Raw genomic sequence first — 23,934 nt, 5'->3', positions numbered from 1 at the left:
GGGTTGCTGCAACTCATTAGACAAATTAGACAAACAGGGTGGCTTATAACAAGAGACACTTACTTTTTCACAGTCCTGGAGGCCATAAGTCTGATATCAAGGTGTCAGTAGGGGTCACACTCCATCCAAAGGCTTTAAGGGAAAATCCTTCCTTCCTTCTTCCAGGTTCTGGTGCCTCCTGGTGTTTCCTGGCTTGGATAACTCCAATTTCTGCCTCCATCTTCACATGGCTTTCTCCCATGTCTTCTCCCTGTCTCTTCTCTTATAGGGACACTTGTTGGATTTAGGGCCACTCTAATCCAGGATGACCTCATCTTGAGGTCCTTAATTACATCAGCAAAGACCCCTTTTCCAAATATGATCACTTTCACAGATTCTAAGTAGACATATCTTTTAGGGGGTTGCCATTCAGCCGAATACACCTATTTATAGAAATTTAAAAGTATATACAGGGAGCTTTAGAATAGAGCTAGAAAAGTAAGAAGTGGCTTCCAATAACTGGGCACAAGGTTAATAATTTTACAGACATTGGAAATCTATTGAAAACTTGAGGGACAATATGAGGGCTGCAATTTGGAAAGATTAAGCTGGTGGAAGAGTGCAGAATTTGCTGAATAAGGAAGAAATGGAGATACATGTAAGGAAGCTCACAGTGGAGTTAAGACTTGGTCCAGGGTCATGATGCTGGAAATTAGAAAAACATTTTGAGGCAAAAATTTAAAGACTTTGGTGGAAAATTGGTTTTGAGTGGTTAATATGGGAAAAAAGGGATCCTCTCAGATTTAAGTGTTAATTACTCAGTGAATGCTCATAGCATTTTCAAAAGTAAAATTAAGCCCAGAGAGGGAGCTATGGTGAGGAGAAAGGAGAAGACATTTTTGTGGGGCATACTGACTTTGTGTTGGGGATTCAGGACTATAACCCAGAAAAGAATGACTTGAGATAGAGATTTGAGAGTCATTTTATAATTATGATTCATGAAACGATGAGATTAGATAATGTTCCTCAGAAAGTTTATAGCCAAAGGCTTTGAGAGACTCTGTTCAGAGGTAGTCCTTAAAATGCCATATATGGTAATGTTATTTGGGAACCTGGCTAACAAAAGAGAGAAACTGTAATTTAAGTCTTATTCAACCATTCTGCCAAAACTCATCCATGTAAGATAAGACAAATATAACAACTTGCCTCCCTCTTCCATCTTTATTAGGCAAATGGCCTAACTTCAATCAGCTTTGTTTCTGGGCTATAACGACTCCAGTGACTATGGTATCTGGTCATCTCAGCAAAAGCTCAGCAAAAGCATTCTGTCAACATTTTGGATCATTTCAATCCATCATCTTGATAAAGGTCAAGCCTGGCCAAAAAAAAAGTTTTTCTATTCTTTTCACCAACATACTTGCTTTCTCTTTCTTGCAGATCGAAAATATTGATTTGCCGTACTAATGTGACAGCTGATATAAACTTTAGAACATCGTTCAGTATTAATAGCATGGGGATATGCTTTGCCAATAGAGTAATGCTTCTTTTATTAAAGAAAATCTACTCTTGTATTTACTGCATTGTTGTCAAGAACTGTATCAGAGATTTTAAAGAAGTATATAATCTCTAGAGAGGAAAGACATCAGCAAATAATAAATAACAAATAAATAATATATAGTACATTACTAACTAAAATAATGTCATTGGGTTGGCAGAATAGGGGACAGGAAAGTTGAAGGAAGTTTAGCAAAAAGAGGTAGAGAGGCAATAAAATCTGCAGGATGGACACTTAGCAGGCACATAGTCAGAAAGGACTGTCTCCACATTAGCGTTTCTCAAAGTGTGATTTTTTTGGACCACTAGGGCTTGATAAAAAAAGTAGATAGCTGGACCCTAATTCTGAGGATTATTATTCTTTTTCTGAGGGATTCCTATTTGCTCTGCCACTGTGGAAACATTACTCTAAAGGTCCTTTAGGAGAAGCTAGTGAAGAAAGAACCCTTGGCTAAGCAACAGCCAGGAGTGGCCTGAAATAGGCAGTTAGAGCAGCGGCCACCTCTCCTGCCTTCAGGTCATCTCCACTGAGGACTGGCTCAGCCTAATGGGAAGCAGAATCTCCTTTCAGGCTGCAGTCACCCTAAAGAAAGGTTAAGTGAGCTTTACCTGCAAAGCCAACCAACTGATCCTAATATGGCTCTCCAATCCCCCACAGCTCATCGGAAGTCTGAAATTCCTTCCCTAAATGAAATCTTTTAACCCTTGCAGATCATAAAGAGATAGGGAACTGCTTAAAATGAATGTCTTCTTTGTGGGCAACCAACTGCTGTCAAAGCATGAATTAGATTGTGTATTGTGTGAAATAAAGAAAAATAAGCTTACATTTTGATAGAGGGGATTGTACAGAGACCTGGAGAACAACAGATGACTAACTTAGTATAATGGAGAAAAAATGGGCGTTAGAAAGAGACACAGGTTCCACTCTGGAATTTTATGATGTAGAAAAGATGTTGATTCTTCTGCACTCTCTGCTTCCCATCTTCTGAAGTGGAAATTTTCACCACCAGGATTGGGGAAGCCTCAAGGATTAAATGTGACAGTGTTGTCCTGGCATACTCTAGGTGTTCAATGAGAAATATTTCTTTTTTCTTTCCTGGATTTTAGAAATGTTTTATCCTTAAATGGGGACAAATGATTCAGAAAGTAGAGAAGAACACTATGCAATCACACTTTAAAGACTCCACATTTTGCTCAAGATGTGCCACGCAAATGCAACGTGGAAAATGGCAGGTGGAGAGGAGATGACTGAGACTTTAAATATAACCTACTCCCATGCGTGAGCATCATGACCTGGTTCTTGTGTGTCACCCAGCAGGAGATATGGGATAGCCAATTTTAGAATCAAAGTCCTGACTCAAGTATTTTACTTTTTTTTATTTATTTATTTTTAAGTAGGCTCCATGCCCAGTGTGAGATTTGAACTCCTGACCCTGAGATCAAGAGTCACGTGCTCTACCAACTGAACCAGCCAGTTGCCCCCTGACTCAAGCTTTTTAAAGGCATCACTAATTTTCTTTTTCAACTCCTGTCCCACTAACTTTTTGATTCTTTGACTTTTAAATCATGCTCCTCATCTAAGATATCAGACCAGGTGACTTTTTCTATACTCAGGTCCACTGAATTCCTTGTCCCCTTCCCTCAGTTTTACAACGACTCTCTCCATCCTCATGGTTAGAGGAGGTATATTGATTTCAAATGAAATGCTTCACAAACCAAAGGTCCTACAATTCTGTGAAAAATGGAATCTTGGCAACAAATGAGTTGGCTTTTTTCTTAGATTTTTAAAGCCTGAACTATTTGTCTCACATGCTTTACGATTTACTTTTAATAAGGCTGGGTTTATGGGAAGAGAGTTTGGATCCAGAGGTATCTCCATAAACTGGTTGAGATGCCCAGCTTTTGCCTTTGCCCCCAGCCAAATGCAGTGTTTGAAATAAAATGTTTTAACCACTGGAGGTCATTAAATCCAATAAAAGTTTTAAAAGGGTTGTTTGTGAATATAATACATCAAAATGTCCAAAATACATTTAAGAGTGTTTTCTTGAGTTGTTCTTATATGTAGTTGGCCATAATTTAAAATGAATTTAATGGTCAACCACTGGACAACTTAGCTGTAAAGGAAAAGGCATAGTGCTATGAGAGGGAACGCTGGGAGTTTTGCAAGCTCTTTCAAAAAGTGTTGATTGAATGGAAATTTGAAATATGAGTCAACCCATATATGGGGTTGAGAGTTTCTGTAGAGAAAAAGCAGCATGGACATAGTCCTGAGATGGGAAGGGGCATGGTACATGCTAATAGGTCTGAAAGAAGTTGGACAGAGGAATAATAACAGCGTTGACCAGGAAAAGATAGGCAAGGAGAATCAGCATATGCAGCCCTGTAAGGCACAATGTACATTTTGGTCTTTCTCTTAAGAGCAAGGGGAAGTCACTGAAAGGTTTTAAGCAGGAAATAGATGTTATTATATTTTTATTTTAAAAACGCTACTCTATGATACCGAAAGAAGATTGATTGGGAAGGCAAAAGTAGATAGAGGGAGACTAGGTAGAGAGTCTTTGCAGGATCCATGAGCTAGCATCAAGGGTGGAGGTGTGGGGAGTCCTGAGTGAAATTATAGGGGTAGTGATAAGATTCATGCTTTGGATGCTGAGAAGTGAGTGACTTTTAGATACATTTATAAAATAATTTGACTTGAAAATCGATTGGTGGAGTGAGAGAGATTTCAATGATAACACTCAAGTTTTGGCTTCTAGCTTGCTCATCTGATGGATGGATGGATAAGGGCTTTGACTCTGGTATACACATGAGGATATATATCTCAATGATACATAGGTAGATAGGTTTTGAATTTGGGTAGTATTAATCCAAACTTGCTAGCCAAAAGGAACATAGTATAAGTTTGTTTAGGTGAACTCTGTATCCTAGGATCAGGAATCTTCTCTTCTTGTCATGAGGAGCTGACATTCCTTTCATCAAGTACAAGAGGATATAAAAATTATAGTATAGTTAAATAATATGTTTCTGCCTGTTGTGGTTCTTACCAACCACAACATATATGACCAGCTATTCCTTTTACCCATCAGTCTCAACCAAATACATTCAAAATCAAACTAATACTTGTGTGAATGAGGCAGGATAAGAAAATAATTAGCATATGGATTTTAGGACACATATTATTGATGTACAAATCCTTGTTTTGACATTAGGACCTTGGACAATTTATATACTTCTTTGTATGGCAGTTTTCTATAAAAAATTTTAAAAATACTATAATGAAACTTACTTCATGGAGTTGTTGAGAGAGATAAATGAACTAATATGTTTAAAGTGCTTAAGAAAATGCCTTACATTGGACCTACTGGCCTTTACCCTTCTATAGAGTGTTGTGGTGACCATATTAACAGTCTTGTACGTGATACTACGATCTAGACCATAGGTATTTTCTTAGACTATATCCAGCTACACTAAGCAGGGCTGAAGGAGGACAAAGTTTCAGAGTAGAAATTATGATTTCCATTTTTGGCATATTTATTTTTAGCTGACAGTGAGGTATCCAAGTGAATATTTTGAGACATCTGTGAGATATATGGTCTGGCATTTGGAGGAGATTTGGTATAGAGATAGAAATTAAAGATAACAATACAGAGGGAAAAGGAAACCACTGATGTGTATGGAACTCACTCCCGGAGGAAGTATGCAGTGAGGTTGCACTTTGAGTTTCCTAGGAAACAGGCTTTATAGTGAGAATTAGCTGATAGGCAGTTTATTAGAGAAAACTCTTAGGATCAAAAAAGTATGAAAGAAAAAGAGTCTAAATGAACAGTGTGAGAAGTTGGACTATGATGAAATATAAAAGGCCCCAGGTCACATCACAGGGATGCTAAAACCAGAACATAATTTCAAAATTGTACAAAAGTAAGGAAAGGTTTCAGGCCTTTGTAGTCCTGTGTTGGCCAGTCATTAAATGAAGTCTTTTCCAACACATAAGGGCTCTCTATGCATCCCTCACAGCTGGGAGAATGGGTGCTATCATGCTGGATTTGGGAAGAAAGTGACAGCATCTACCACAAGTGAAAGAAAAAAGGTGTTAAGACCAACCCCTGATGATCTCCAACTTTTAAAAATCCAGGAGGTGAAGATAATCCAGGAAAGTAGAGTTAAAAAAGGAGGGTAGGCCAGATAAGTAATCTGTCATTAGTAAATATATTTCAGTGAACACTGAACAAAACAATTACTACCCTCAAAAAATTCACACACTAGGGCAATATTCCCCCAAATGTGGTTGTAGACCGGAAGAATTAGAATCAGGAGTGCACTTCAGTCCTCTTACATAAAAATCTTTTGGGGCTGACCTGATAATCTACTTTTCTTTTTCTCCCTCAAATAGACCTTATTTTTTAACAGAAAAACTGGGAAGATCATATACCCCTCATATATTTTCCCCTACTGTTAACATCTTACATTAAAACAGTATGTTACAACAGATGAACCAATGCTGATACATTGTATTAACTTTAAAGTCCATACTTTATCAGATTCCTTTAATTTTTTCCTCAAGTCTTTTATCTGTTCCAGAATCCTGTATTAAACATAATTGTTACATCTCCTTAGCCTCCTCTTGGCTATGAATGTTCCTCATATTTTCTCTTTCAATGACCTTTACAATTTTGAGGAACACTGGTAAAGTACCATAAACTATATACAATATAAAGTACTATATATAATGACAATGACACACTTAAAATTTATCTGATGCTGTTCTCATAAGTAGACTGAGGTTATGGGTTTAGGAAAAGACAATGAAAGAGAGTTATTTCAATTCACATCACATATCAAGGATCCATACTGTCGACATGACATGACTGTTGATGTTGACCTTGATCACCTGGCTGAGGTAGTTTTATCAGGTTTCTTCACCATAAAATTACTTTTTCCCCCTTTCCCATACTGTATTCATTGGAAGGAAGTTACTATGCTCACACCAGTTTAAACACATATCTCCATTAGGCCAGAATATCTATATAAGTTATTTGGAGTTCTTACGCATGGAAGATTTGTCTGTTCTCTCCTGTTTTAATACTTTATTCAATCATTTATTTATATCAGTATAAACTTGTGGACATTTATTTTATACTTTGGGTTACAATCTAATGCTCCTTTATCATGTTTGTTCAAAGTATCTTAGCGTGATCATTGGGAGCTCTTTCACTTGTCTTCTATGTCCCTTTGATATTCTCATCACAGTGGGTTTTACTGTTTGTTCTTTTTTTTAGCACTTTCTTACTTTCTGGCACTATGAGATGCTCTGGGCTCACCTTTTTTGCCCCAGGTGAAGAAGCAGCCATGTTTCCTTTTATTGGAGAATAGCGTCAGACACCAAGATCTCTGTGCTAGGTGTGCTCATTGCTTCTGGGGTGTCGTTTCTTTCAGGTACAGTCAGCTGACAGAACAAGAAAATATATGTTTACGTTAACCTGTGTGTATACACATATCTATAAGTATTTTAACATGCAACTATATGTATTTAAAACTATTAAGCTAAATATATTAAGCCAATTATGCGTTCTTACTGTTGTCTCTAACTCTATTCTGTAACCACATGAATCATTCTAGTCTCTTCACCTTGCTTACCTGAAAATTTCCACCCCAATAATGAGAAATCTGGCTCCTACCATCCACCATCCATTTATTTAATTGTTCAACTCAAATAAACATACGTAGCGATATCAGAATTGTTATCGTGTACCCCCCCCACACACATTTTCTGAACAAGCTTCTCAGCTGCTTCTTGTACATATCAAACTGTTAGCCACATTGAATAAATAATTTCTGAATTTAATTATATGCACTTTTTTCTTCCTTTATAAGATTAAAAATTGTCTTCTTAAAAGGATCATAATTTTGCATTTTTTGTATTTTAAATATTTAATACTAAGCATTAAAATTAAATGTAGTCTATATTAACTTTGACTTCGAAATCAATCAGTAATAAAAGGGAGGTAAACAGCCATAGCAACAATCACAATAATAATTTTTTTCTGCATTTCATCTCTTTTTGTTAATAACAAGTAGTATATTTCTCATTTTGAATGTAATTACATGATATTATCCACCTCTGCAGACTCTCCTTATTAATAGAAGTAAATGTAATTCATTAGGAAATATAAAAAAAAAGTGAGCAGTTCACTGACTACCAGAAGAAATACTTGAGTCAATCTTTAGGACTTAGCCAGCAGTGACCTACATAAACTAGCTTGAGGGGAAGAAAAGGCAGAGGTGGTTTAGATTAGGGCTGTCCCGTGGGAACCCAAGGGAGGAAGCAGGCAAATGCTGATATGAGGGACTTCAGTGCCATGTGGATGTTTGTTCTCACCTCTCTGTTCTTCTCTGGTCTCTCTGGTTCCTATGTCTCATAAAAGATGGTTATTCTATGCTCCCTGAACTTGGGCTTTAGTGGTTCAGCCCCCCAAAACAGCAATCTCCTCCACGTGCACGTTCTCAGTCAGGAACTGAGTGGCCTCTGACTGAATCCACCAAGGCTGTAAGCAAAAGGCATGCACTGAGCAACATGGCTGTCAAGGCTGATCCCTGTGAAGGAACCAGGTTGTAAAGAAATGGTGACTGTGACTGGGCAGTGTTTCCAAAGTGTCCTCTACAAAGCTTAATAAGACATTGAACATGGAATTGTGTTCATCAATAAAATAACACTTCTCCCTGAATCAAAACGATTGGCTGATTTCTTCTTTCTGAAGGTTAATAGATCCATTGCCTGAACCATTTCTCTGGCATATTATTTTGTCCAATATCTTTTTACTTAATTTCTGTAGCAAGTTCATTCATTCTTGATTAGTCATATCCAAGGTCACCCTCTCCACAGTCACTGAATTGCTATTCCCAAACATCTATCTGGGAGTGAGAATTGTTGCTCTCAGAGTTCCCATAAACTAAAAAATTGCCCAGTGTGATTCCTCATTATGTGCCTTGTCCCAAAGGGTAAACTCCCCAGCCTTCCCATGCTTCTCAAAGCTCACATTTTCTACTCCCAGAACGTTTACTGATCATAAAATTGCCATTATTCTAATACCTTGGAGATTCAGAGAACCCAGCTAAACTCACTGAGTATCTAAAGAGAATAAAATAAAGGTCAACACAGACACAGCACATGCAAATATGCCTTTAGAATTACTTTTCTCACTAGAGGCAATGTTTTGTAATTGAATCCCTCGAGTGAGAGAATTAACCTGAGTGGTTTACAAGTTAAAAGTATACTCTTAAGAGTTACTGAAATGTGAGGAACACATATACTTTTCCACAAAGATGATTTACAAAAAAAAAAAAAAAACCCACAAAACAACTATCAAAAGAGTGGAAACTTACCTTCCTATATCCCACTTGACTTAAAAAAGAATCAAGTGCTGTAGAAGTTATATAATGTGTTCTTATATGCCTAAAAAAAGAGATCTCTTCACTTTTCACCACCTTTCCTTTTTTTAATTTCTAGAGTTTACCCAGTTCCCAGGCAAGTAAGACAGCATACTTACTAACAGACAACAGACCTACATTGTTAAACCACAAATGCTCGGTTTCTCGATGGCAGGTACACAGTGCACAGTTATACATTCATAAAGAACATGTTGGCTCTAAAAGGTTGAGCCTTCAAGTTGCTAACATTTTTTTGAGCCCTTGGATACCATTAAGACTCGTCCATTTATGTCAATTAACTTATTAATTTGACTATTTGTAAAGACAGTGCTCTCTCTAAGGATGATACTCTCTCGAAATTAACACTAGCCTAATACATAAATATATGTTCACTAAAGCTGGAACAACTTAAAACCAACGAGACGCTTCCTGGAGAGGGAGGGAGAGAGAAAGATAAAGGGTGGGGGGGTTGGGATTAGACAATTTCCTTTCTGAAATAACAGAAGTAAAAAACCTGTATAGTGGCACATGGAATACATTACTTACATCCATTTTTAAGCCTGAGTACAGTAAATCATATGGTTGGACAGTTTTGTTGGCAGCAAATACAGAGGCCTCAAGAAAACAAGTATAATCTAAATATAAGGTACTAGGGGAACATAGTAATAATTCAACATGGGCACTAGCCTTAAGAATGTTACAGTGATACCAAAAGTAATGTCAATTTCTTTAATTAATACTAGTTAAATTGAGTGAATTTTACATTTCTTTAAAATGTGGGGACCAAAATATAATGTATTCATTGGTACTGGCAGCCGAGACAAGAGAAAAATTTAAGACCAGCATATTAAGAAAAATATATAAAGATTAAAATGTATTTCTAACTGTATTTATAGGGTTCCTGAGCATTAACGAAAGGGAAGGTGATGAAAAGTGGGGGAATCTCTATTTTTGGCATATATGAATTCATTATGTAATTCCTGCAGCATTGAAATTTTAAAATTTGCATATAGTGTCACTTGCCAGAAGCAGATATTTTATGCATAACCACAGATGGAAGCTGTTAGCTGGAGTTTTGTCTTTAGTTTATCACCATTAGATATTAATTGGAATGGATCAGTACCTACCTGCAGGCTTTTACAAGAAGAAGAAAAGGGCAAAGTTAATCAGTTCACAGATCACAGTTCAACTGGATATAAGGAGAACATCACGAGTCATGGGAAATATTTGGCATATACTCTTTAAAATTAAATTGGCTATACTTCATTAATTGCAGTGTTTAAAAAGAAAATCTGATACTCTGAGAGGCCAAAGCCAGGAATATGGAAGAGATGAGAGTTCACCATCCTTTTGTACCAGTTCTGGAATAATCCCCGTGAAAATCTACCAAAACGGAGGCAAGAGAGAACATTGGCCCAAAATTTCAAAAATAAGCTCCTTCCCTCTGAATTTTAGCAATCTTGGAAATGCTTGTAATAATGGAATTCACAAATATACTCTATTAAGGTACTGTTCACATTACATTATATATTAGGTATATTCATTTTATTACCAAGATGGAGAACATCACTTTATTTTAAAGACTGCTCTATGTCTCAGTTTTTATCTTCAGAGTGTTTAATGTCCCATTTATTATCTTATATTTAAACCACCGCAGTATAATGGGAAGGAGATTTAAGGACAAAAAAAAAATCAAAAAAGAAAGGACACAACAAGTGGGGAAGGAGGATGTACTACTATTTTTTGGCTTCTGGTTTTATATACTACCTTGGAGAGATTCTGACCTCATAGTTTCTTCACTCTGCACCATTCAGATGCTAAATTCTGTACTTCACATGGTTCTGAGGAAGATCAAATAAGACCATAAACTCTGAAGCACCACTCATTCTACACATTAAAAATCATTTCTCGAGCCTTATGTGAGAGTGGGAGAAGAGAGGGAAGAGAAAGATGTATTCAGAATGAGGAGATGTGTTTCAGATTAATTGGTAGGGAAAGGAGAAGTGACATAAAAAGAGAACCCTCACACAGCCTTCGTCATCAAATTGCCATTTTCTGCAACTGCTTTCTTTGTTCTTCTTCTGGCAGAGGTTGGCGTTGGTAATCCAAACTCCATTTATTCATTTCCTTTAGGGTGGGTGTGGGTAAATGTAGTTCTTAAAGAGAGAAGGGGCAGAGAAGTGCGATTGGTATATGTAGGCAGTCCCTCCAGTAAAGTCTGCCAAATGGAAAGTTTTGACAATTCTCTACACCTCTCAAATATCAGTTCCTTGGTAGAGCAATAGCTCCCTTTTATACAGTAACATTGATAGTCATCCAGTTGTTTCCCAAGCTTAAGTTTTTGAACATCGGCTTTATTAAATGAACCAACAAGTATCAAGTGTGTTCTTAGTATTACTAGTCATAAGTGAGAGAGAGAGAGTAAAGGAGTTTAGTACTGTCTTTCCCTGAAGAATTTGCATTTTTTAGGAAATAAGACATACAAATGATAAACAGAGTGAAAGTCACATGAAGCTATATACATTATTTTCCAAGCACCATATTATTTGGTAGCAGCTAGGAAGCACCACTGGAAATCAGAAAAGAAAGGGTAGAGTAAGGCAAAGTGCGCTGTAGTACCTTACAACTTTTAAAGCAGGGGAGGAACTTAGAAATGATCTATGTAAATCCTTCTTTATGTACAAAGAGACTCCAAGCTTGTAGTGTTGCTTAGTTAGACATGAAGCCAGAACTGGAATCCCAATTTTCAGTACCCTAGGCACCTTGTATCAAGCAAAATTTTACCTTGGCAGTGAAGGATGGGCATGCTTCAGATGACAAGAACCAGTATTTTAGGCAGTCAATTGAATAAACTACTAAATAAACAGTTTTAGGATCTCACTATATTGTATTACATCAATGGCTCTATTATGCAAGTGGTTTTACTGGTTTCAAGGGTTTATTATATACACAAATAACTTTAACAACAAATAAATATCTGCTGGATTAAAAACATGTAGATAATTTACCCATGCAAAGAAACCTATTTTATACTTTTGTCTTTTATAAGTCTAGAAGAGTAGATGACAGAAACATTAGTAGCCTTTCAATCAATATTTTTGACTGAGAAACAATGATTGTGAATTACAGTAGTCCCTCCCCCCCACCTTTTATCCACGGTTTCACTTTCTGCTCTTTGAGTTACCTGGGTCAGTGAGGTCCTGAAGCAGATGATCCTCCTGATGTAACATCAGAAGGTCAATAACAGTCTAACGCTAGGTTAACGATGGTTACATCATTCACCTCATTTAATCTCCTCATGCAGGCATTTTATCATTTCACATCATCACAAGAAAGGTATCTTTACAGAGAGACCACATGCACACAACTGTTACTACAGAATATTGTTATAATTGCTCTATTTTATTATTTAGTTTATTATTCATTATTATTGTTAATCTCTGTGCCTAGTTTATAAATAAAACTTTATCATAAGGATGTATGTTTAGGACAAAGCATAGTATATATAGGGTTTGGTACTATCCACGGTTTCTGGCAACCAGTGGGGGGCTTGGATGAAGAGAGTCTACTGAATATGCTTGGAGAGTGACTTTCCAATCCTCAGACCACCACAAATTCATTGTGCAGCCTTGATACTGTCATCTGAAAAGGAGAGGTAGATAATCTCAAATTCCCTTCCTAAGGCATCATTCCAAATTTATAAAAGAAAATCTGTTTGAGTGACAGAGAAACATCGTTTGTTAAATACCGTTTGAAGAAAGAGCAGTGTAATAAAGTCTTAAATGCTTTATATTTACTTGAAAACTAGTTTTTCCCTTTGATTTCTAATTGTTTAAAATTCTTATCATGATTTTGATCCCATTTTCATTAATTTTCTATTGATTGAGAAAACTTATCTTGCACATACTCTGGACCAAATACAGTGCTAGGTGCTGGAAATAAGGCGATGAGAGGCAGCCCTTTCCCTAAATAAATAGATAATTAAGGTACGAAAAATAAGGCACCTTTTAGGATCTGTTATACCCAAGGTACTTAAGTAATTTAAATGCTATTTAATTCAATTCTCATAAAAATCTATAAATTATTATCCATTTATAATAGAGGAACTGAAACCATATGTAGTATAGAGTAAAAAAATTAGACAAAAGAATGTATAACGTAAGTAGAAAATGGCCTTATATTTTTAAAAAAGCATCTTTGAAATGGTTGTCTTTGCTCTCCCATCTTATGTTGAATTTAAACTTATGAAATTTACAAATGCGATTTAAACTTAAAAAAAAAAATTCCCTGAAAATGGTTTACATACTGAAACATTTGCATTTAAATAAATTATCCAGGGGCGGCTGGGTGGCTCAGTCATTAAGCGTCTGCCTTCGGCTCAGGTCATGATCCCAGAGTCCTGGGATCGAGCCCCACATCAGGCTTCCTGCTGGGCGGGAAGCCTGCTTCTCCCTCTCCCACTCCCCCTGCTTGTGTTCCCTCTCTCGCTGTGTCTCTCTCTGTCAAATAAATAAATAAAATCTTAAATAAATAAATAAATAAATAAATAAATAAATAAATAAATAAATTATCTGAAAATAAATAAGTACATTTTACTTATTCCCCCAATTGTTTTTGGAAAGATTTCTGCTTGGGGCACTGAGTAAGCTTTTACAGTGCAGTGGATAAATGTAAACTATTCTTTTATATATTTAAAAAACACAAAGGAAAACAGAATTACTGCAAGTTTAATCAGCACACAAGCTGTTTAGCCTTTGGTTCTGTGTTCTGACTGGCAAACTCTTAGTCATCCTTAAAGACTTATCTCAAATGCCCCACCTATTCAATTGTCAACACATTTTATTATGAGTCATATTGCTCTGTTAGATTTGAAAAAAACAAGATGAAAAGATAAGGTCCTTGACCTCAAGATGTTACCAATCTATTAAAAAAAACAGCATCAAAGACATACTTATAATGCAAAAGTTGCTTAGTCTATGTACCAGTCAGAGGAAAAAAGCCACTTTTAATTATCTAAATATGAGATTTAATATAAGGAAATAGAAGCTTAAAAATCTATTGGGAGGCATGGTAGACACTCCCTTCCAAGGACTTCTGCAGATAGCTTGGTTAGCAAAGGGCTATTTTTTCAGTTGTGAGCCTCTCACCCAGCCCCATCCGTGGTCAGGCCATGCCTGGACCAGCCATGTCTGATGACTGAGCCAAGAGTGGTTATAAAGCTGAGGCATTTTAACCCAATGTAAAACAACTTTATTTTTTTTAAGACTTTATTTGTTTTTTTGAGAGAGAGTGAGAGAGAACACAAGAGGTGGGGAGGGACAAAAGGAGAGGGAGAAGTAGGACTGGATCTGGGACTCCAGGATCATGACCTGAGCTGAAGGCAGAGGCTTAACCCACTGATCCATCCAGACACCATAAAATAATTTTAATGGTCAGTAATCCCTCCAGATCTCTTTGTTGGATTGGCTAAAACTGTTTCAGGTCTGCATGGAAGTTTGACTTCCTTTTTTCTCCCTGTAGGGCTCCTTCTTTCTTCCTCACACTGTGGACCCTTGATTAAGATCTTGCATGCCAAATATGGTCTGAGTCCTATTCTGGAAAACCCCTACCTGGATAAAAGGAGTGGGGGAATCCAAAATCAGAAAAGTTGCTGTGGAAGAGCTCAGCGGGCAACACCAAAGCCTGCTTCCCACTGAAAGGGTTCTGACAAAAGTTATTAATGACTTCCTTATTGCTAAAACCAGTGCTCTTCTTTCCTTTATGTAACCTACAAGAATTGACTCCCTTTTCCCAAACTCCCTTATCCCCTGTCTGGTTGGTAATTACATGCATGGATACACAAACTCTGTCTCAAATCCCAACTACAGGGCGCCTGGGTGGCTCAGTCATTAAGCATCTGCCTTCGGCTCAGGTCATGATCCCAGGATCCCGGGATTGAGCCCCGCATCGGGCTCCCTGCTTGGCGGGAAGCCTGCTTCTCCCTTTCCCACTCCCCCTGCTTGTGTTCCCTCTCTCACTGTGTCTCTCTCTGTTAAATAAATAAAATCTTTAAAAAAAAAAAAAAAGTCCCAACTACACCACTGATTCACTGTGAGACTGGGGACATGATAGTCTCCCTGTACCTTAGACTCTCTGGTCTGGAAAATGCTGATAACTATTATACCTATTTCACAAGGCTGCTGTGATGATTAAATGTTTAGAATAGTGCCTGCCACATAATAATTACTCTATCTGTGCCTTCCCTGGGTCTCCTTTTATATCATTTTATCTGTGTCCCTTCTACCTCTCTGAGAGTTCCTTCCGAGCCTATTCCTGTTCTCTCTTTTTGCCCCAATCCCTCATTAAGCCATGATGCTATCTTTCCTTGACTCTTTTTTTTTTTTTTTGGATTCAGGAACATTTGAGGAAGAAAACCCTGAAACAATTATAATAAAAAATTGGAGAAATATTTTAACACAACTTTCAATAAATATTTTCATCTTCCCAATTTTTGTTTGCTCATGTGCAGATAACAAAACAAATGTAACAAAATTTCTATGTATACATGGTATGGTCTGTGCTTGTCTTGTTCTGACATAGTCTTTCATGGCAGCTGTACAAAAAAAAAAATCATTATTTACTAAAAGATTGGAGGGATGTAAATTATAGGTTAAAAAGAGGTAATAGGGACACCTGGGTGGCTCAGTCCCTTAAGCATCTGCCTTTGGCTTGGGTCATGATCCCAGGGTCCTGGGATTGAGTCCCGCATAGGGCTTGTTGCTCAGCAGGGAGCCTGTTTCTCCCTCTGCTGCTCCCCCTGCTGTGCTCTCTCTCTCTCTCACAAATAAATAAATAAAATCTTCAAAAAAATTAAAAAGTAAAAATAAAAAAGGTAATAAATAGCTTAGAAAAGAACGTTTTCACTGGAATTCAAATTTAAAAAAAAAAAGCTTGTTAAACCCTTAAAAATAAGTCACTTGCAAAATTCCATCACGTGACACAGTGAGTCTCTGAACACTTGAGTAAGCCATCAATTAACACTATTACTAACATAATGCATTTGAATATAATTTTATTTCTAGAAAATCACTATCAGGTTAATCTTTGCATGATGATTTCAATGAAAAACAGTGTTGCAAGCATCCACTTCATGTGTCTTTGATCTTTACATTCTGGACTCAAGCCATGGCATTTCTTTCCTTGTCCCAAACTTGATAGTTCTAAAGTCAAGGTTTTGCTTCAATACATATGTAACACTTTGAGGGTAAAGTGTTATCATCTTGGAAATCATTTTATAATTTTAATTGCGTATATTATTACTCAGTTTAGACTGGAGTGTTCCATTTTAATTTAATTTCTGAATTTCAGGTGACTGCCATGGTAATAAAGACACACGGAAGGAGAATTGTGGGCAGTCCCGAGGTTGCAGGATTTCAAGTTTCTGTTTAGTTGGTTCCCTATGTTTAATGAAATCAGCTCTCAATACTGCTCATCTTTGGGTGCCTCTGATCTATAAAGTAGGGGAATTTAGAAATCTTCAGAAATCAATTTTATTTTGTGTACCGAAAAGCAAGGTGATATTGCTAAAGGGATGCAGTAACAAGGAGATAACAGAATTTCATCTTGTGTATCAATTTGGGGAATATTGTTCTAGAACCCAAAGTTTCCTTCATTCTAAAAAGTGATAATTATAATTCATTCCTCGTATATACACTTAACACTTAAATTTACTAATAATACAGTACATCACATTCCAAGTTGAATTCCATAGTTCTCTTGTTTGAGTGCATAAGACTGCAAGCAATTTCTGAGTGTTCAATCAGTCACTATACCTATATTTATACCTCCCCCACCATAGAGAGTCTTATGAGAATAAACCTTAGATCATGAACAAAACAAAAATCACAGAGGCTGTGACCAAAAATGCAAAGTGAAATGGGGAGTGGAGAAATTACTTGATGAATTCAATCCCCCTAAATATACACACGTTAATCAACCTGCCCTCTTGCCCTCTGACCCTTCACCACCCGCCTCCTGGCTTGCACCAAATTATCTCATCGCCACACTCATTCTTCTTGTGTAATAATAATGCATTGCCATCTACCAAGCTCTTATACTGTAATAAAAACTTCTGTGCAAAAACACTTGACATGTTTTGTTTCGTCTAATCCTTTGAATAACACTGGAGTTAGGTAGTATTTTACAATTAGGAAAACACTTCCAGAGATTTGAAGTATCTGAATTAAGGGCACAGAGGTACTAAATAGCAGAGCTAGGATTTAACTTGGATGGGTGTCTGTTTCATCTTTCATGGGGTTGGCCATCAACCTATAAGGTATCCCTGAAGACTCAGAACTCAAAGGACCAGACAAGTTAGATCAAATATCTAACTTAAAACTTCACAGCCTAAAAGAATACATAGTTTTTTCTATCCAAAGCACTTAGATGCATCATCAGTATGAGCATAGTTAATTGTAGCCCAAATTATATCCATGTCATTGGTGATTTTGCTAAATATTTTTAAGTACTAAAATAATTTCTCATTGCACAATCATATTTCATTAGATAGCAAGAAAAATCTTTGGCTTACCTTTAGGAGATAGTGCATTTTTTCTTTTAATCTTCTCACTTTAAATTTCATCACATTTCCAAAATATATAATAAAGTTTATACTGAGAATAAAAAATCATATATCTCAGATGTGGTCAAGATTCACGTGTGTGTGAGTGTGTGTGTATGCATATGTATACATACACACATATATTGCATGCATATAATGTACATCTATGAACCTATCTTTTGTGTATGTACATATGTATCATATTTCCTTTGAGAAATATTTTTAATCAAAAGAGCATTAAATATTACAAAAGAAAAGAATTCTTATTACATAAGAAAAAAATTAGAAAGTCAATACTCTACCACAGTCCTAGGCATTAAGATAGAGGAAATAAATTCTAAAAAATGAAATTAAAAGAAAGATGTTGTCATCATTAATTTCAAGTGAACATAACTTGTCTCTATCTGCAGATATCAAATGATACTTTTTTTGCATTTATAGTGAAGCAGAATAATTATCAAAACTCTTTTATGTGTACACAATAAGGAAATTTTGGTTGCAAAAGAATCCTCTGATTTTATATTTGGCTTTTACAATTTCATGGTATTTTAACCCTGATTGTCAGTCTGGATATTCTCCTTAAAAAAGAAAAGAAAAAAAAAGTAAAAATCTTAGCACTTCATAATAAATTACTGAAAAGTGATTTGTATTTTCTTTGTTTGCTTCAAAGACTATTGTGCTCAAAAGGGTTTTCACGTAAACAGGAAAAATTGACTGCTTCCTCTCACTCTTCCTCTCTTCCTTCCTCCCTTCATTCCTTTCAGTAATACTAACTTATTTGTTGTGAATCACCACTGTCCACAGTAGCTGCCACCGTTTGGGGAGCTGGACGTTGTGGAGTGAAGAAGCAAGCACACGCGTTATCGAGCTTCCTACCCGTCCTTGACAACACTGCTTCCTGAGCTCCGGGGCCATCTTTTCGTTGGAAGCTGACTTGATTAAATACTGCTTTCAGTTATTACAAGACCATAGATTATTTCTGCTATAGCAAAGTTGTTGGTTTGTTTTGGTTTGACCTTTAAGGCAAATGGGGGCAAAGCTTCTAAATGCTGATGATTGATTTTGGGACATTTGGGCATTAACTTATAAAAATGAGCTCATCAAGCCGCTCCTTATGGCAAGGGAGCTGTGGCATCCTCCCCCTTAAGGACCGCTGTTTGTTAAGGCCAAGAACCAAATAGTGTCCCGTGGATGGAATACAATGTATTCTTTATAAGACATTTAATGTTGGGAGGGCTGTCTTAGGAGTGATCCGGTCCAGAAAAAAATCAGGAAGCTTCGCTAGGAAGAAGGCTGGGCGGAAGGTGACTCCCCTTGCCTTCCAATCTGAAACCTCAGAGTCATTTGTGCATGTCCTAGGAACATTAAGACAATTGACAGTCCTTTTGAAGAAAATGCCAGGGCTCCAGTAAGAGGAGGCTCGCTGAAAAAAATTAAGGTGCAGTAAAGAGATACGTGGTGGCTCTTGCAGAACTTTGTACTGTGACTCATCTGCAACCTTTTGCAAAATTTAATGTGGCAAAAGTACTGCGTTATTATGATGTACCATGTGGTATCCCGATTTGTCATCTTCACTTGACATATCTTTTATTGAGGGGTACAAGAAGAAACCCCACATTGGCTGAGGAAAAATTTTCTACTCGCATCCCACACGGAGATTTAAAAATATATTCCTAGAATTTGGCATTTAGAGGAACATGTTTCACTTTAGTAGTTCTGAAAGGAGATAGCTTTTTTACCCTTTGAGTGTTAAAATCTCTAACCCTAATACATCACCACTAGAGGGCCATTGGAACTCACCTTAATTTGATAAATGGTGGGGGTGGGGAGCGGGGTGCGGGGGGGGGGGTGCGGTGGGGGTAGGGGAGCAGTGAACAAGCATTTGAATTTACTTTGCATCTTTATCTTTCAATAGTGTGGACGGTTTATTATTTAAAATTATATTTTGACTTCTTTGCCTTGTCATTTTATTTATTGTTTTGGAATTCCATAAAACATCATGTTGATTTTTTTTTTCAAGCACTGAGTCAGGTCTAAATTAGAATCTTTTCTATCAGAGATATAATTATTACGTTGGAAGACTATTCCATCCCAAGCCCCATAATTTTCTCATATAGTTATTTAAATTATTTTACAACATAGTTGTTATAATGACATTTGATGTGTGAAGTTGAACAGGAAAAACATAAAAACCTGCTCAATGTCACAGTGCTTAGAAAAGACATCACATTCTTTTCCATGTAAGGGATGCAGTAATTTCCATGGCATAACGTTATAGTTGAGAATGCTGCAAGGTTCTCTTGACATGAAAATAATTTAAACTTTATACAGACAAATATAAACAGATCTCAAGTAAAATGTCTGCTTAAAGTGATCAGTAGTAAGTGTCTTCATACATTTATCACTATACTAGTTCTAATACAGCTCACTTTGAAAAACATAAGCATGGCATTTCTGCTTTTGTGGACCAATAGTTATTAATAATACTATATAGAGATGAGATGAATGATAAATAATTCTCTAATGTAAACTTTGCACTTAAACTCAGTATTTTAATATTGGGAAATATTATTCCTTTTTCTTGAACATATCTAAAATGTCAGACATGACTCTGACATAAAAGACCCAGATTACTGTCTGGGTTGTATCAAATTCTACGCGGTTTGATTTTCCCCTGAATACCTGAGTCAACTAAAGTAATAGTAGCCTGACTTGTGAGCATGCTTGAAGTGAATAAATGAAATGAGCAAAGAAATACCACTGCTATATATATTTTTTCCTTGCAGTTTTCTTCTTTGATTTCTGCAAGAATTAATTAAACATTACCCCATCATCCTTTATCTTATTTCAGTGTAATTGTCACATTGCAGAAGGTTATTTGTTCATCTGCTAGTTTCTCCTATAGTCTCATGAACTTCTAAAGGGAGCAGACAGTATATTATTAATCTCTGAATCTCTGTATCCACCTATGGTACGGCCCCTAACTAGGTAAAATTAATTAGACTTCTTTCAGTGATGATAAACTTGAGACTAATGCTATAGTCTATTTTTCCTTCCCGTGTTCTGGAATGATGCCTGTTTTTAAGTCACCTAGAAATGTCCCCTCTCAGGTGGAGAGCAGACCATTTATCCATCCCGTGCTGGCCATACCAGCTCCAGTAATGGCAAAGCAGGGCTGCTTCGCTGAGTGGCAGACATGTCTTTCCTGCAGCCGTTCTTCACCCTGATTACTAAAGAAAACTTAAAGGGCCTTACATTTTACTCAGGAGCTCCCACTTCTGTATAGGTATTTGCTATTCTTAGCACGTGGTTTATAACCTAAATCCAAAAACATGGCTAATTTGCAGTGACCTTATGATGTATAATGAGCTCTTGTGTCCCACAGAACATGTTTTAATTTTTCTTCACTATGTAGTAATAGTGATGTTAATAGGAGCTAACACTTACTGAATAGGTACTGTGTCAGGAGCTCTTGGAAGCCCCTTTACGCATGCTTTAACTCACTTAATACCTTGCTAAAATGGGGCAAATGCCCATTCTTTAACTGTAAACTTGAGGTGGGTGTATGTCCTTGTCTAGAGTTAGGGACAGACTGAATATAAAGCACCTGTCACAATTAGGCTTCCTACTGACAACCATTTCCCTTTTCCATTAATAAAACTCTTCTTGTTCAGTGATGACTTCCAACATTTGCTGCTTCTACCACCGCGTGAGAACTTGCATTGTGCTGGGAACATTTTTACCATAACCACATGTGGTCACTAGCATTTTTTTCCATTCAATTCTCTGGGAAAGTGGGGCAGAAAAATATGACAATATGTGGCTATTAGAAATAATCATATTGGGATTAAAACCCAGGAGCAATCTGATACAGAAGACTGTTGTGTTCCTAACTTCTGCACTATACTTGTTACTAAATCCAGAAAGACACAGTTTATCACTGATTGCAACTTCTCATTTTTGGTGTGATTCTATAAATGACTTCTGGACAGCTTTCTATACTAACTTTTCACTTAGATTCTATCCAGTTATTACTTTGTCACTCTGTTTTATGGCAATGTATAAGGGAATTCTTTCTTTCTCTCAAATGAAATTATCAGACTTGGTTAGAAGGGCAGGACACATTAGGTTTCCTCCCTCTGCCTTGGCTGCATCATCAGCTAGGGATAGTTGAGTCTATTCTCTCTTCCTCATAAGGCTATGAGAATGAAATGGAAAAAAAAAACAAAACTCAAGAAGTTAAGGAAATAATGCCAAATAATTATGACCATTTAATATCAGATTAGAATGATAAGATTTAGAATACCTTTAAGTCTTGTTCACAGAAAGTCCACAGTCTCCTATTATGTTGGTCATAATATTTTTAATGTAGGGTTGATGTCGCAATACAACTAAAAAAATCAATCCTATTAATGGTCTATGAATTAAGATAGATTTTATACTATGGTGGTTTTTAATTGAGAAGCTTTCTTTAATGGAATTGAGACCTGTATAAACTATGTTGATTTCTTTTTTTTTTTTTTTAAAGATTTTATTTATTTATTTGCGAGAGAGAATGAGAGACAGAGAGCACGAGAGGGAGGAGGGTCAGAGGGAGAAGCAGACTCCCCGCTGAGCAGGGAGCCCGATGCGGGACTCGATCCCCGGACCCCAGGATCATGACCTGAGCTGAAGGCAGTCGCTTAACCGACTGAGCCACCCAGGCGCCCAACTATGTTGATTTCTAAGCAGTTCTTTGAAAAACATGAGCTTTCTCTGCGTCACTCTGATAAAAAAGCAAGTAGCCCTTATAAGCCATTGTATACCATTTGAATTAGAATAGCCACTTAAATTTAGTACATAAAAAGAACTGAATGTCGTATATATATATTAGGTCATATATATTTGTTATGGTCCTAATTATTATGTACTAGAGTTTGAATATTGGCCTTTCACATGTTATGTAAAGTAAGAATGCTTGTTGTGTGTTGTTCAATGTTGGTTATCTTGGAATGTTACAAGATTATTTTATGAAATATAATTTGGATGATCAGACAACTTATTTGTGGGCTTCATGCAGCCAGGAAAAAGTAAAAGCAGTGAAGCTTTAGGGTTAAGAGTGAGAATTCTGATCTCAAAACCCAGATGCTTCAAATCCCAGTTCTGTCACTTAGGACTCCTCTCACAATGAACAAATTACTTAAACTCGGTCTGCCTCAATTGCCTTATTTTAAAAATGAAAATAATAATTATACTTATCATAGTTACTTTATTAAACTTTTTTACTTTGAGATCATTGTGGATTCACAGGTAGTTAGTTGCAAGGTATAATACACAGAGATCTCATGTACCCTTTACTCCGTTTTCTCCAATGATAATATCTTCCAAAACAGTACAGAAGTCCCCCTTGTCCACAGTTTCACTTTACATGGTTCCAGCTACCCATGGCCAACCTCAGTCCGCAAGTGGATGATCCTCCTTCTGACATAGCCTCAGAAGGTCACTAGTAGCCTAATTCTACGTCATAATGCCTGTGTCATTCACTCGCTTCATCTCGTCCCCTCGGCATTTTATCATCTTACATCCTCACAAGAGGCAGAGTGAGGACAGTACAGTAAGATATTTTGAGAGAGACCATATTTACCTAATTTGTATTACAGTACATCATTATAATATTTCTATTTCATTATTAGTTCTTGTTGTTCATCACTTACTGTGCCTATTCCAAAAATTAAACTTCATCATAGGAAGGTATGAATATGAAAAAACATAGTGCGTACAGAGTCCAGTCCTAACTGTGGTTCCAGGCATCCCCTTGGATAGGGGGGACTACTCTACACTCTCACAACCAGGATATTGATACAGCCAAGATGCAGAATACTCTCATCAGGATCCCTCATGTTACACTTGTATATCCATATTCATTTCCCTCCCGCCTATGCACCTTTCTTGATCCCTGCCAATCACTAGACTGTTTTTCATTTCTATAATTTTCTCATTTCAAAAATGGTATGTAAATAAAATTCCGCAGTATGTAACCTTTTGGGATTGATTTTTTTTCACTCAACATAATTCCCTAGAGATATGGGTAGTTGATAGTACTTGCTATTTTTCATATTTAGTAGCATTCTATGGTACAGATACTCTACAGTTTAACCCTTATGCCCATTGAAAGAGGTCTGCATCGTTCATAATCCATTTTGAGATCCATAGGTTTTTCTATTTCCTTTGAGATTTCCTTTTTGATCCATGGATTAATTAGAAACATGTTGTTTACTTTCAAAGAATTTAGAGGCTTCCCTATTTTCTTTGTTATTAATTTCTTTGATTCCATTGTGTTTGGAAGATGCATTCTATAAGATTTTAACCTTTTATGTTTGTTGAGGACTGTTCCGTGC

General features: G+C 36.7%; 1 long non-coding RNA gene across 3 annotated transcripts in view; it reads right to left on the bottom strand.

Annotated features, from left to right (window-relative positions):
- Positions 1-23,934, bottom strand: part of LOC115936771 (uncharacterized) — a 179,066-nt gene that overhangs the window by 10,662 nt on the left and 144,470 nt on the right. For 2 of the 3 annotated variants that reach the window (XR_014145828.1, XR_014145830.1), the window contains 3 exons: positions 7,910-8,075; positions 6,852-6,976; positions 64-261 (listed from right to left, as the gene is read on the bottom strand). This is a non-coding gene — a long non-coding RNA (uncharacterized LOC115936771). The remainder of the gene's footprint in view (positions 1-63; positions 262-6,851; positions 6,977-7,909; positions 8,076-23,934) is intronic. The other variant, XR_014145829.1, reaches the window with a different exon arrangement.

The sequence above is a fragment of the Leptonychotes weddellii genome, chromosome 5 (assembly GCF_054177405.1).
Source record: "Leptonychotes weddellii isolate Sample4059 chromosome 5, ASM5417740v2, whole genome shotgun sequence".
In the NCBI taxonomy this organism is placed as follows: Eukaryota; Metazoa; Chordata; class Mammalia; order Carnivora; family Phocidae; genus Leptonychotes; species Leptonychotes weddellii.
Note: the sequence above shows the minus strand (reverse complement) of the source record. Positions and strands in the feature narration are given on the sequence as shown.